The following is a 13604-nucleotide window of genomic DNA, read 5'->3' on the forward strand; positions in this document are numbered from 1 at the left end:
GGCTGTTCCTATGCTAAGAAATCAATCACAGTTTTATTCCTCACTTCTATTTGCTAAAGCTTTGTAACATGTTATTAGGATAGGAAGAAAGAGAAATTGGAATGGAAACTAAGAATTAAATCAATATTTCTAATGAACAAATGGAACTTCTAGGAAAATAAGTGGTTTTAAATAAGTAATAGTTAGATAAAAATTGGTAGTGGTTTATAAGAGTATAGAGGAAACTGATAAAACATTTTGCTAATAATAACTGCAGTACTGTGAAGCATTTGAACCAATTCCCATTTCTGCAGAAAAGCTAGAATTTCAGTTGCCAATTTTGTTGCGACAATGCTGTTGTTCATTATGTGAATTGTATGCAAGACTGCTTTTTTTTAAACTATTGATGATCCTTGTACCTTTGCTGTTTTGAACTTATAAGTTCCATCTCCTTCTTCTCCTTCCTCCATTAGTGCATTCCTCTGATTATTCCTTCTTTATCCCCTCTAAAAATATTAAAACAAAACCAGCCTACCCTGACGCCATTGGGAGATTTCCCATTTTGGCTATCATTTTCCTTATTGAGTTGTGCTTCTGGAGTTTGTGTGAAGTCTAGTCAGCTCCTTTTTTCTTCTTATGTAAATAACTCTAATTTTTACTTAGTTCAACCTAGTATTAGACAGCTAGGTGGCACAGTACTCTAGCATTAGACTGAAAGCAAGGAACACTCTCACTCAAATCCTGCTTCAAAGACCAACCAGTTGAGTGAGTCATTGGACTTCTCTCTGATTCACTTTCCTCATCTGTAAAATGAGGATACAATAGCACCTCTCTCACAGGGTTGTTGTGAGATACAAACTACATAACACAGGTACCATTTTGTAGACTTTGAAGTATTTTATGAATGAATGCACTTCTAAAACATTTACTAAGCCCTTATTATGTGCAAAAGACTATGCTAAACCCTAAACATAGAAAAGAAAGAGCATTCCTACTCACATTCTAATGTGGAGAAAACACCTACTGCAAGTCAGATGGGAAAATCCCTAAATCCTTAGGAATAAATGGCAAAGCATCCTTAATATCATTTCCTTTGATAAAATCCTATTAGCTTTTGATGTTGAATGATTTGACAAACATTTGCCAAAGACTGTGGTGGCAAGAGCTTACTTAGCTGGCCATTAAATGCTATTCTTATACTAATATTAATAGGTCTTAGTTTAAGGAAGGGAGAAGAATAAGGATTTACAAAATACCTACTATGTGCCTGGCACTGTGTTAAGTGCTTTCTACAGATGTTATCTCATTTGATTTTAGAAATGAGGTTACTTCCTACCACTGACCTAAACTGAGGATATACTGGACAGAAAGCAGTATGAAACTCTTGTTTCAAACAGGTGAGATTGGTTCTCAGTTTTACTAGACAGTAAAAGTGGCCCATAATAATAGTATTCAGTCATCAATCCCTTTCCTGCTCCCTCTGGGTCAGTGCCCTGGAGCATTTGTAGCAGAGGGGGGCCTTGGTATTTCTGCTTTGCTCTGATGGCTAGAACACAAAGAATTGTCACTTGGTACACTGACTTTCCAAGGAGGGTCAGCCTGCAGCTTCATGTTATGCCATCTACCTCTTATATTCAGAAGAGCAATTTCATCCTGCTGACTGCTGTGCTAACCTAATCAGTGGTAACACCAAAGCCCAAATGGCTGGTATTTCAGGATTCCCATTAGAACTTCACAGCTACTGACACAGTCTCAGGCACATAGAGTAAACACTGAACAACACTCTGTCTGGCATTCTGCTACTAGACTTTTAGCTCCCTCCCCTCCCCAAGAGAGATGATGTGTTAGACTTTGAGGAGCACACTGCTACTTTTGTTGTTAGCAGTTAAGTGTTGTAAAGGATAGAGCCTTAGACTTGGAATCACAAAGACCTGACTGGTTCCAAATCTGGCTTCACATTTAATAGCTGTGTGACCCTGGGCAAGTCACTTAATCATTGTCTGCCTCGATTTTCTCAACTGTAAAGTAAGGATAATAATAATTCCTACCTTCCAGTATTATTTTGAGGACAAAAAGGAGATATGTTTAAAGCATTTTGCTTACCTTCAAGCACTACATACATGCTAGCTAGTGTTATTTTTGATAGCTTGGGTCCTAGTGCCAAGCCCTCCTTGATCTATCTCAGCATTTTTGTAAGTCATGACCCTCCTGAGAGCTGGACAGATTATATTTTTGAGATGGTGAAGGCTGAACCCCATTGTCTCTCCAGTGAATAGAGGATGATTGGGGCCATCCTTGGGACCAAAAGCAGTAAGGAATTGTGTCAGCATCTGGGCTTGTAACAATAAGATATATATCCCATGTACATGGGTACATGTAACATCCTTAGGCACTGTAGGACTTTTAAACTCTATTTCATGGGGAGAATTTCTAGAAGAGTTTATCTACATATATACAATAGAGCTATCAAAACATTTTATTTTATTGATATATTTTCTTTTTAATAGTAGATTCATTTCTGGATATATCACTACCTTTCCCCTTCCTAATGAGAATAGCCATCATAACAAAGATTTTAAAAGATAAAAGTGTACTTTGTTAAAATAATTTAACCTATCAATACATCCAGTAATCTACACCAGTGATTAAAGAATGGAGGTACATTTTCACAACTCCTATCTATTGTCAAATGATCATTATAGTTGTTAGGTTTTCAGTTTTCTTCATTTTTCTGTTTACACTGCAATAGTCATTATGTATAAAGCATTGTTGGTTCAGTTTACTTTGTATCAATTCATATAAGTTTTCTTATGGCACAGTCAAATTTCAGTACAGTCATATTGTTGTTCTTCCTTCATTTCAAAGAGGACCAATTACATTACAGAGTGATGCCTGGACTTTGAGTGTGAACTGGATTCAAGTGAGGCAGAGTTGCACAAAGTCATCAATCTCATTGTCTTCTCCAGAGTCATCCAAGGTCAGTGGCAAGACAAAAGTCAGGGTAACTCATTATGGCCTGGGATGCAGTGGAAGACCTTGGCATCTTTCATGTTTCAGTCACCTCCATGGTCATTGGAACAAATTGTTCTCATCCTTCCATTCCCTCAGGAGAAGTCTTCCCATGTTTGGGATAGACATCCCCCTAATTTTCTGACAGATTTGAGGTCTGTTGGTTAGCCTTAATCTGGTTTATGTTAACTGCTGAGACAATTTTACTGATGTGTAGCTGTTAGGCAAATTATACACGAGTGTTGGGAAAAAGGTGGACACCAAAGGTGAATGAATGGTCTTGAAAGGGGCTTGGCAAGCCCTCACATCAGAGGTGCTATTATCTGCTGAAAGAGCTCATACTGACATGTACAATTTGTTTAGCCATTTGCTTGACCATTAGGCCCCTACTTTGTTTCCAGCAGTTAGCTAAAAGTGCTTCCATGAATATTTTAGTGCATTAGGAACTTTTCTGTCTTTGACTGCCTTGGGGACTCTATGGTTTAGTAATAATCATCTGTGAAGAGTTTTCTATGTGCCTGGCAGAGTGCTAAGCGAGGAGGATTCAAAGAAAGCAAAAAAAAAAATCATCCTTGCACTCAAAGAGCTCACATCTAATGGAGAAACACAAGCTTTATATGTAGAAGATGTATACTTAGTTGATGGAAGGTACTCTGAGAAAGGGAGGGTACTAGCAGCTGAAGGGAATGGGAAAGGCCTCCTACAAAAGGTAGGATCTGAGCTGTTTTAAAGGAAACCTGGAAAACAAAACAAATTCTAATGACTCCATTCTCAGGATTATCCCTGCCCTTGACCCTTAGTTTGTGTCTGGCTCTTATGTTGCTCTTGGCACTTAGTCTTTACTGTTCTTTCTCTTGGTTTCCCCACTTGTCACCTTTCTAGCCCAGGTCATCCTGAAGGGCTTTTACACTTGTAGCAAAACCAGAATTGGATATGGAAAACAAAATTTTAAAAATGGGAGGAGCAGGGGCAGTTAGGTGAAATAGTAGTGTCGGAGCCAGAGTCAGGAGAACCTGGGTTCAGATCTAGTCTTAGTTGTGTGACCCTGGGCAGGTCACAATTCCAATTGCCTAATCCTTGCCATTCTTCTGTCATAGAATTTATACTAAGAAGGTAAGAAATTTTAGAAAAAAAAGAAAAAAAAAGTTTGGGGAAGAGCTAGTAGAATAATAGCAATAATGAACATCCTTCACAACTTTATAAGGTAGATTTAATTTATTAAATTTTAATTAATTCATTTATATTTTAATTTTTTATTGTCATATAAAACACAGTTCTATATTGGTCATTGTTGTAAGAGCAAACTCATATATAACCAAACTCCCAAAATAAAACCATAAATACACTGATGGGAAAGACAACTCCAATAGTTCTTTCTCTGGAGGTGGATAACATTACTGGTCAGAAGTCTTTCAGGATTGTCTCAGATCATTGCATTGCTGAGAGTAGCCAAGTTTTTACAGATAGTCATCATCCAATATTGCTGTTACCATGTACAATGTTAATTTCTCCCTGTTTGGCTTATTTCACTCTGCATTAGTTCTTGCAGATCTTTCCAGCTTTTTCTGAAATCATCTTGCTTATCATTTCTTGGAGTACAATAATAGTATTCCATTGCCCACATCTACCACAGTTTGTTCACACCTAATTGATGGACATCCCCACAATTTCTAATTCTTTGCCAATATGGTAGATTATTATAAATATTATTTCCCCAATTTATTGATGAAAAAATTGAGGCTCAGAGAGATTCAATGCTTTGCCCATTTAGCAAAAGTTAGAGCCCTAAGTTTCTCCTGACTTCAGGGCCACCACTTTTTTTTCTGTTGCATCTTGCTTATTCCTTGGAATGGGGATAGGACTCACTACTATCTGTTAATTTTTCTATATCCAAATGATTGTCCGTCCCTTTGCCCAGTCTACTTTGGATCCTCGAGCAGAAATTTTGGTAGAGTCAAAGTACATCATAGTCCCATTCATTTGGGTGGCCACAGAGAAGGTATTTCTAGCTGTCTCTTTGTTTTGACTTTTATAGGTGTACCTGCTTTGTTTTGTCTGGGAGGAGTAAGGGAAGGAAGATGGCAGATGCTAGTTTTAAATGTTCTCTTCCACCTTTTATAAGGTGAGAACAAAGAAGTTGGAAGGTGCCTAATGAGTTTTCCATCTCTGTAAACCACTTCTTGGCACCATGTTAGATTAGGAGGCCTACATAGTTTGGTGCCAGTACAACATCTCTAGGGTTCATTTTCCATGTTGTGATTCCTCTCTAAGGGCCATTCATGGAACAGATTTTTGTTTTGGGGATAGACTTACAAATTGTAAGTCTTCATTACCAGTAGGCAGTGTTTCTAGGATAAAGGAAGTTAGGTAAGAGAGATGTAGTCACCTTGGAAACTGCCTATGCAGGAAACTACCTATATGAGCATCTTGAGAAACAGTACCCAAGATGAAAGTGTAGAAATTCTAATCAGCAGCAGCAGAAGCCTCTAGCATTAGGGAGGTGGCTGGAATGCTCCGAACAGAGGTCACAGGTTAAGAGTCCCAGGAACATGACCCAAAACTAAGGGTTACAATCCAAGTCAGAGTTTGGTTCCTGAGATGTGAGAGATTAGCTCAGAGATTAGCTGAGAGATTAGCTCAGAGACACAGGAAGACGTGGAGAAAAGGGCTAAAAAAGATGAGACTGTAGAGGAGATTGAGGGCTTTTGGCATGAGTTTGCTGGGATTGATTCTACTACTCTATTCAGAATTGATGGTTTGGATGGAAGACACCCTCATGTCAGAACCTTGGTGGGGAGCAAGTTGAAATTCTACAGATCAGACTTTAGAGTGGTAGGGTAGGAAATAAATTTTCTACTTCTTTTTTCCCTTATTTCTTTCTTATATTATATTAATATTAAATTAAATTGTTAAAACTTACTATCATCCTTGTGACTTAAAAATTAATTTCATTATAAATGGTGTCCACAACAATTTTTACTACTATTATTTAATTAAACTAATTTCTAAATATTACATGTAGCATTTTAATTATTACATTAATTTAAATTATTACAGTAGAATTTGGATTCAGTAAGAATTGAATTAGAATCCTGTCTTAGATGCTTATTGGCTGTCTGACCCTAAGCATGGCTCTTAGTTTCTTCATCTGAAAAATAAAGATTAAAAAATAGGATAATTGTGAACATCAAGTGAGATAATATAAGTGCATTGCAAATCTTAAATCATTGAACATGAGCTATTATTATTATTCCATATGTAAATATAATATACAAATATATATGTGCATATATATTTACATATAGGTACTAATAGCTGAGAGGATTAAGAAATGACTCATGTAGGGGGAAACAAGGATCTCAGAGAAATTAAATGACCTATTTAAGGTCATCTAAGAGTTTTGTAGCAGAGATGAGATTTGAAAACAAGTCCTCATACTCTAAATCCAGAGTGTTTTTCCCACCTAATTTTGGTCAGACAGTGGACAGGACCTATTTATCAAATCAATGAATCTATAAAGATTGTTTGAGCAATTATTATAGTGCAGGGGTTGGATGTCCTTAGTGGGATGCAGTGAGGAGATGAAGAAATTGCAGCATGAGCTTGGCATCTTATTTTTCCCTCTTCTTTTCATTATCTTAATAGCAGCTCACAAGGGAAAAAGACACAAAAGAGAATTCTTTGCTTTGTATACATGTAATGGAGTGGGGTAACAAGTAAGCACAACTTGTGTTGATGATTGGAATAATTTAGAGAAAGATTGTTTCTACACAAACCTCATTTTCTACACAAAACTGCTAGAACACTGGACCTGGAGTCAAAGACGATATGAGTTCTAATCTGACCTTTATGTGACCCCTAGCTGAGTCACCTAGTCTCTGTTTGCCTTGGTTTACTCATCTGTAAAGTAAGGGGGGAAAAGCATTTGCTTCTCATGGTTGTAAGGATAAAATAAAATAATACAGTGTGTTCTAAAAGTCTTAGTGCAAGCCACTTAATCTTTGTTTAACTCAAATTTCTTATCTATAAAGTGGAAATAATAGCAACTTCCTCCCAGAGCTGTGAGGATAAAATGAGATTATATAAAGTGTTCCAAAAGACCCAGTGCATTTTAAAACTTTAATAGTTTGGATAAGCTACTAAATGTTATATGTGTAAAGAACCTTACAAACTGTTTATATCTCCTCATCTTTCTCCTCCTCCTCCTCCTCCTCTTCCTACTTCTTTCTTTCTTTCTTTCTTTCTTTCTTTCTTTCTTTCTTTCTTTCTTTCTTTCTTTCTTTCTTTCTTTCTTTCTTTCTTTCTTTCTTTCTCTCTCTCTCTCTCTCTCTCTCTCTCTCTCTCTCTCTCTCTCTCTCTCTCTCTCTCTCTCTCTCTCTCTCTCTTCTTCTTCTTCTTCTTCTTCTTCTTCTTCTTCTTTCTTCTTTCTTTTTTCTTCCTTCTGCCAACTCTTTCCTGCCAATTGATTGCTTCCCTGAGTCATATTGTTGAACCCCTAGCAGCTTCAGCTTGGGGTGGTTATGCTAATTAATTATGTGATAAAGACTTCTTTGGTCAGCACTCTGCTAGGTATTGTGAAGGGTTATTAGATATAAGTAACACTAGTAGGATATGAACCCTTGCTCCTTATCTCTGAACCGAATGCACTTCCCTAAACACTATTAGACTCTGTAAAACACTGGAGATATGGGCAGCTAGGTGTTTCAGTGGACTGAGAGCAAGGCCTAGAGACTGGAGGTTCTGAGTTCAAACGTGACCTCAGACACTTTCTAGCTCTGTGACCCTGGGCAAGCCACTTAATCCCCATTGTCTAGTCCTTATCTGCTGCCTAGGAACTAATACACAGTGTTGATCTGAATATGGAAGGTAAGGATTTTAAAAAACACACAAGGAGATAAGGAACAAAATTTGGCACTCAATCATTATTAGAGGCAAAAAAAAGAACGATTATTGTGACAAAAAGAACTATCAACCATAAGACAATGAACTGAAGCAGAGTGAAATCAACTTGAAACAGAAGAATAACTTATATTTGAATATTAAGGCTGAAAAAGTGAACAACTTTGAAAATTTACAAATTTTGATTTTCTAAATGGTCAACTATAATTTCAGAACACTGATGATGAGGAACACTACCCTTATGATGAAGACATGAATGATTGATATGCAGAATAAGAAATGCATTTTTGTATTTGACCACTGTAGAATTAAAAAAAAAAACCTTTTCTCCCTTCCTCCCTTCTTATTGTCTTTCCTTCCTTCCTTCCTTCCTTCCTTCCTTCCTTCCTTCCTTCCTTCCTTCCTTCCTTCCTTCCTTCCTTCCTTCCTTCCTTCCTTCCTTCCTTCCTTCCTTCCTTCCTTCCTTCTTTCCTTCCTTCCTTCCTTCCTTCCTTCCTTCCTTCCTTCCTTCCTTCCTTCCTTCCTTCCTTCCTTCCTTCCTTCCTTCCTCCCTCCCTCCTATCCATCACCTTCTTCCTTCTCTGCCTCAGTCCATCACCTTTTTTCTTCCCTCTTTCCATCCAGACCTTCTTCCCTCCCTTCTTTCCTCCCTTCTTCCCTTTCTCTCTCCCTCCCTTCCCCAAAGAGAAAAATTTTCCTCATAAGGAAAGTCACAAAAGCCTTAGCAACTTCTCAGACCTCACAACTAGAGATATGTGTCAAACTGGGAGAAGAATTTGTGCTGTATCTAGATCTGAAAGATTCCTAACATCCAGAGGAGCTGGGGTTGTGGGTATGTGAACCTAGAGGTATAAGTACTCTCATAGGACCAATCTAGGGAGACAAAAAAACCCCAGCATCTAGTATGAATCTGTTTTATTTAATACATGAGGCAGGTTGGTTGCTCATTTTTAAAAATTTAACTTGAACTCTAGACCTCAAGATAATTTTGAAAGGGTAGAAAGGGGTTCAAGGAATTTTAATATGTTTTGAACACTGCTCCACAACTTTTCATAATGAACCAGTTTGATTTCTCCATAAAATGAGTCAAGTGATAGAGTAAAGTGGGAGCTACACTTGGAATCAGGAAGAGGAGACCTGGGTCCAGTCCAACCTCTGTCATGTTCTGACTGTGTAGACCTGGGCAAGTCACCTTAACCTCATTTAAACTATCACTATCATACAGTGAATCAGTGTAATCATCCCAACCTGAAGTTGTGAGTGGTTGGTTATTCTGACTCAAGGAGGCAACTAGTGGTCTCAGTGCCTCAGCCAACTTTATTAACCTGCATTGAAGACTAGTTGCTAGTTTGCATAAATGGAGGGAATTTTCTCAGTGAAATATCTTGGAAAAGGGATGTTGGTTGAGTGGTAAGAATTACTATTGGAGAGAGAGTCTGATGCTATTGGGTGAACAATTCAATGTTGCTACTATGTAAACCCATTTTTCCAACTTCCCTGAGACTTCACATTTCACCCAGAAGGCATGGTGGTGCCAGCAATGGATTTTCATCTAGAAATAAATCATTCATATAATGACTGATATGGCTTAGAAATTAATTATTGCACCATATTGGTCAGTTGTGTATGCTTGGCCAAAAGTGAGGGATCACAGTTTCAGAGATTTAGACCTGGAAGAGGCCTTAAAGGTCATCTAGTTCAAGGCCCATTTTACAGGTAAGGAAACTGAGTTCCAGAGACAGTGAGTTGCTCATGGTCACTGATAGATCTTTGATTATTCTATATTTTGGATACATTTTTAAACCCTTACCTTTCTTTTAGAATCAATACTATCCCAAGTATTAATTCCAAGGCAGAAGAGTGATAAGGGCTAGATAGAAGTTTAGTGACTTGCCCAGGGTCACATAGCTAGGAATTATCTGAGACCAGATTTGAAATCCTAGGACCTTGCATCTCTAGACCCGGCTCTCAATCCATTGAGCCACCTAGCTATACCCTAGACACATTTTTGTATGATAAATACTTGTTGGCCAATTAACTGATTCAGGATGAAAGTACAATTTATTTCTACATTAGTGAGCAGACAGAATCTATTACTGATATTACTAATCACATTGCCTCATAGATTCTTTTTTGTTCTACTTAGTCCAGAATTAAAGGATTGTGATTCTTGATAAAAACTGGGTTCCTTATCTTGTACACCAAATGCTTTTCATAGCTCTTTTTTTCTCTGACTAAATACAAAATGACATATAGGTCTGAGCATCAGTCAAACCAGGCTACACTTTGGTCCATTTTTTGGGAAGTGAGCAATTTTTTTGGGGGGGTAGTTAAATACTCAATCAAATCCTTTAGCCTTTCTGGAACTTTCATTTTCTGTAAAATGAGACTAGATGGCCCTGGAGGTCCCTTCCAGCTCTAAATCTATGATCAACATTTGCAAAATGAAGGGATTGGATGAGATGACCTCCACAGTGCTTTCCATCTATGGACCTGTGAGCCTCTGAAAGCAGTGACCACTTGTCTATCCTCTACTGGGCTGTAAGTAAAAACAGATGTTGCACCTGCAATGAATTGTCTGCCTGCCTTCTTTCTTCCCTCCCTCAATGAAATTTCTCCCTAAACCTCCCAAGGAAAATGTCCAGTTCCTGCCAGTCTCGAATTTATTTTAGTTCACCCAGATGTCTGAGACAGGTGTGAAGGGGGAAGGCTCAGGAATTTTTTCTGCCCTTCTTCCTGTCATCAATCATTCCTTTTCTCCAACTGGCTTAGGGCAAAGGAGACCTCTCATTTGCAAACCAGGTCTTGCCACCCTGCACTAGACCTTCCCAAGCCAAACAGCTCTGACATTTGCTAGGATTTGGGATTGGCAGACTGTTCTACTTCTGACATGGCGTGGTACAGAAAAACTGATGGAAAACTCAACTCTTGAAACCACCCAGAGACAGCAACTCAGCCATGTCCCCACACCCTGCTTTTTGGTCAGGGTGCCTGGACCCAGATATTAGAGGCAGGCTGAGTTGTTGGACTGCTAATTTTTCTTTATTTGAAAGAACAGTGGATTAGGAGTCTGGGGAGCTGAGTACTGAGTCTTTGACACTAGAACTTGGGCAGTTACTTTACTTTTGAGACCTCAGTCTTTCATATAAAACAAGGGTAGGTTTGGAGTCAGAGGACCTGCATTCAAAACCTTGCTATCTGTGTGACTTTAGACAAGTCACTTTACTTTCATAGACTTCAGTTATATCATTTGTAAAAATGATGTATCTAAGGTCTAGTCTCTCTCTCTCTCTCTGTATGTGTGTGTGTGTGTGTGTGTGTGTGTGTGTGTGTGTGTGTGTGTGTGTGTGTGGTGTGTGGGGGACTATCCTAGAGGGATGTGAGATATACAATCCACCTAGGAACTCCCAAGGCCAGTAAAGCACAAAACCCTTAGCTTCTAAAAAACAGAGTTTATTTTATACAGAGAATAAGGGAAACATGGATAGAACCTAACACTCTTAAAACTAACTCCACCCAACTTCTAAGTCTCCAGAGAAAGGAGAGCCTTCTGTTTCTTCTCTGGGCCCTGCTTACTCCTCCCTATTCTACCTAAAACCCTCCCCCAAGCTACCTGACTAGGTCCTAATCTTCCCACTAGTGATTAGCAAAAGAAAGGGAAAGCCTGAGTTTGGTTGCACTAAGTAACCCAAAGTAATTGATGAAAATCTTTGGATTACCTTAGCCGGAGTGGATTTCTTGGTATATGGACCACTGGTAGATGATCTCTGGACTCTGGGAAAAAAATGGTTTCCTCCAAATAAATTCTCTACCAAGAATTCCAAAATTTCTCCACAAAATGTTAACTATCTTGGGAAAATCTCTCAGACCAAAACACTTCAACTTGGTGGAAATTCAGGCAGAGAGTCCAATCTACTTCCAACTCAGAGGAAATCCAAGAAGGAAGTAAGTTCAATTATTTTCAGTTCAAACTCTCACAATTCCTTTCTCCTTCCCAGAATCCTCTCCCAGGGCTTGTATCAAAATCCCCTTCTTTTAATTAATCCTTGAAATCAGTCTATCCTTATCTTATATTCCTACATTTATAAATGACCTCAAAGTCCCTATTGAACATAAATATTCAACATTGGTTAAAATGACAAGAACTGGCAAGGAATTTTAGGAAGACAAGGGAGGCAGCTGCAGATTAGAAATCTGTTCCAAAAGATATTTCAAACCTATTCCCCAAAAATATTTTTACTTTTCTAGGCCTTGTCTCATAATGGGAGTGAGAGAACAATCCATATGTTTTGCTTTGAACTGGGAGTTAGCAGACCTGGGTTCTGGTTACTTGAGGCATTTCTTAACATTTTTGGATCTAAGATTTCTCTTCTGAAAAATGAAGTAGTTAAACTATATGTTAAACTTCAAACTCCAAAGCCCAATAACTTTTTTTTTTCTAGTAATATTTTCAAACTTGAGGCCACATTAGGATCACAGCCTTGGAGTTAAATGGAACCTTGAAGGCCATCTAGTTCAACCTCCTCACTTTAAACAGATAGGGAAACTGATGCCCAAGGAGTGAACTGACTTGGTGACTCACATGTTGTAAGGTAATAAGAAGCTAGGGTGGGATCACTTATAAAATCTTTTTAACTTTGAAACCCTACAACTCGATATTTCTATGTCTTCATTTATAAAATTATAGATGCCATATAAGTTGAACTCATAGGTCCAGTACTATGTATATATGATCTAATGACTGAAATTGCTTTGGGTTTGATTGTCTAGATTTTTTGTGCTCAATTGGTATGAAAAACAATTCACAAACAAAGGAAATCGATTATGGCTTTTGGGATCCTGGTAGTGGAAGCTTTGTACCTTATGAGGAGTCATTAACTACATACACATTAACTGCACATATGAACATCAGAGAGAATTTGGAGGGGAGTCCTAGGTGCTCCCCATGTCTTTGGGGGAAGGAAATGAGGTGAGTCAGAAGCCAGCCACAATATTTTGGCTGGTATCATTCTCCTTACCTGGAAGGCCCTCCCTAATACCTATGTGACTTTGGACCAGTCACTTGATACTCTTCTTGGAATTCAGTTTCCTTCTATATATGGATTATTGGTCTATGTTTTTTTCCAGCTTTAAAGTTATGACCTGATTGGTGATGGTTTCTCCTTTTTTAAAATCCTACTTCTCTTTAAGACACACCTCAAATTTTGTTTCTTCTGTAAAATCTTCTTAGCTTAATCCTTATCATTTATTACCTATACTATTATTTGACAACTAATGATAATTTCTTGTATTTTTATTATTTTTTTCCATTAGGATGATCTGATCATAGTTCTAAAGCTTCAAAGGATCTTGGATTCTGAATAGACTAATTCTCTCCTTTTACAGATGAAAAAAAATGACATCCAGAGATATAAAGGGACTTGCCTACAGTTGAGGAAATTGGAACCTAAGGATGTAAGTAATTCAACAAAAGACCCATAGACAGTATTACATTTCAGAAGTGGGATTTGAACCCATCTTTGGAATATTTATGTTTTGTCTCCTTGGAGGTTTTAAGGATGCCTCTTGTTCTTGTTATGGCCTTTGACATTGGAGTTCAATTATTTACTCAAATACTTGCTTGAATTTTACATATTCTCTTTTTTTCCTCAAAGGGAAATTTGACTTGGCTGCTTGGTCCTTGGGTAGGAATTCCTTCTTGGGGTCAATTTTCTTCT

General features: G+C 38.0%; 1 long non-coding RNA gene across 1 annotated transcript in view; it reads left to right on the plus strand.

Moving 5' to 3' along the window:
* Nucleotides 1-2099: 2099 nt before the first annotated feature.
* LOC130456278 (uncharacterized) overlaps nt 2100-13604 on the plus strand; it is a 46978-nt gene continuing 35473 nt past the window's right edge. The window contains exons 1-2 of the long non-coding RNA XR_008914892.1: nt 2100-2956; nt 13273-13341. This is a non-coding gene — a long non-coding RNA (uncharacterized LOC130456278). The remainder of the gene's footprint in view (nt 2957-13272; nt 13342-13604) is intronic.

This window comes from Monodelphis domestica, chromosome 1 (genome assembly GCF_027887165.1).
Source record: "Monodelphis domestica isolate mMonDom1 chromosome 1, mMonDom1.pri, whole genome shotgun sequence".
Taxonomy (NCBI): domain Eukaryota; kingdom Metazoa; phylum Chordata; class Mammalia; order Didelphimorphia; family Didelphidae; genus Monodelphis; species Monodelphis domestica.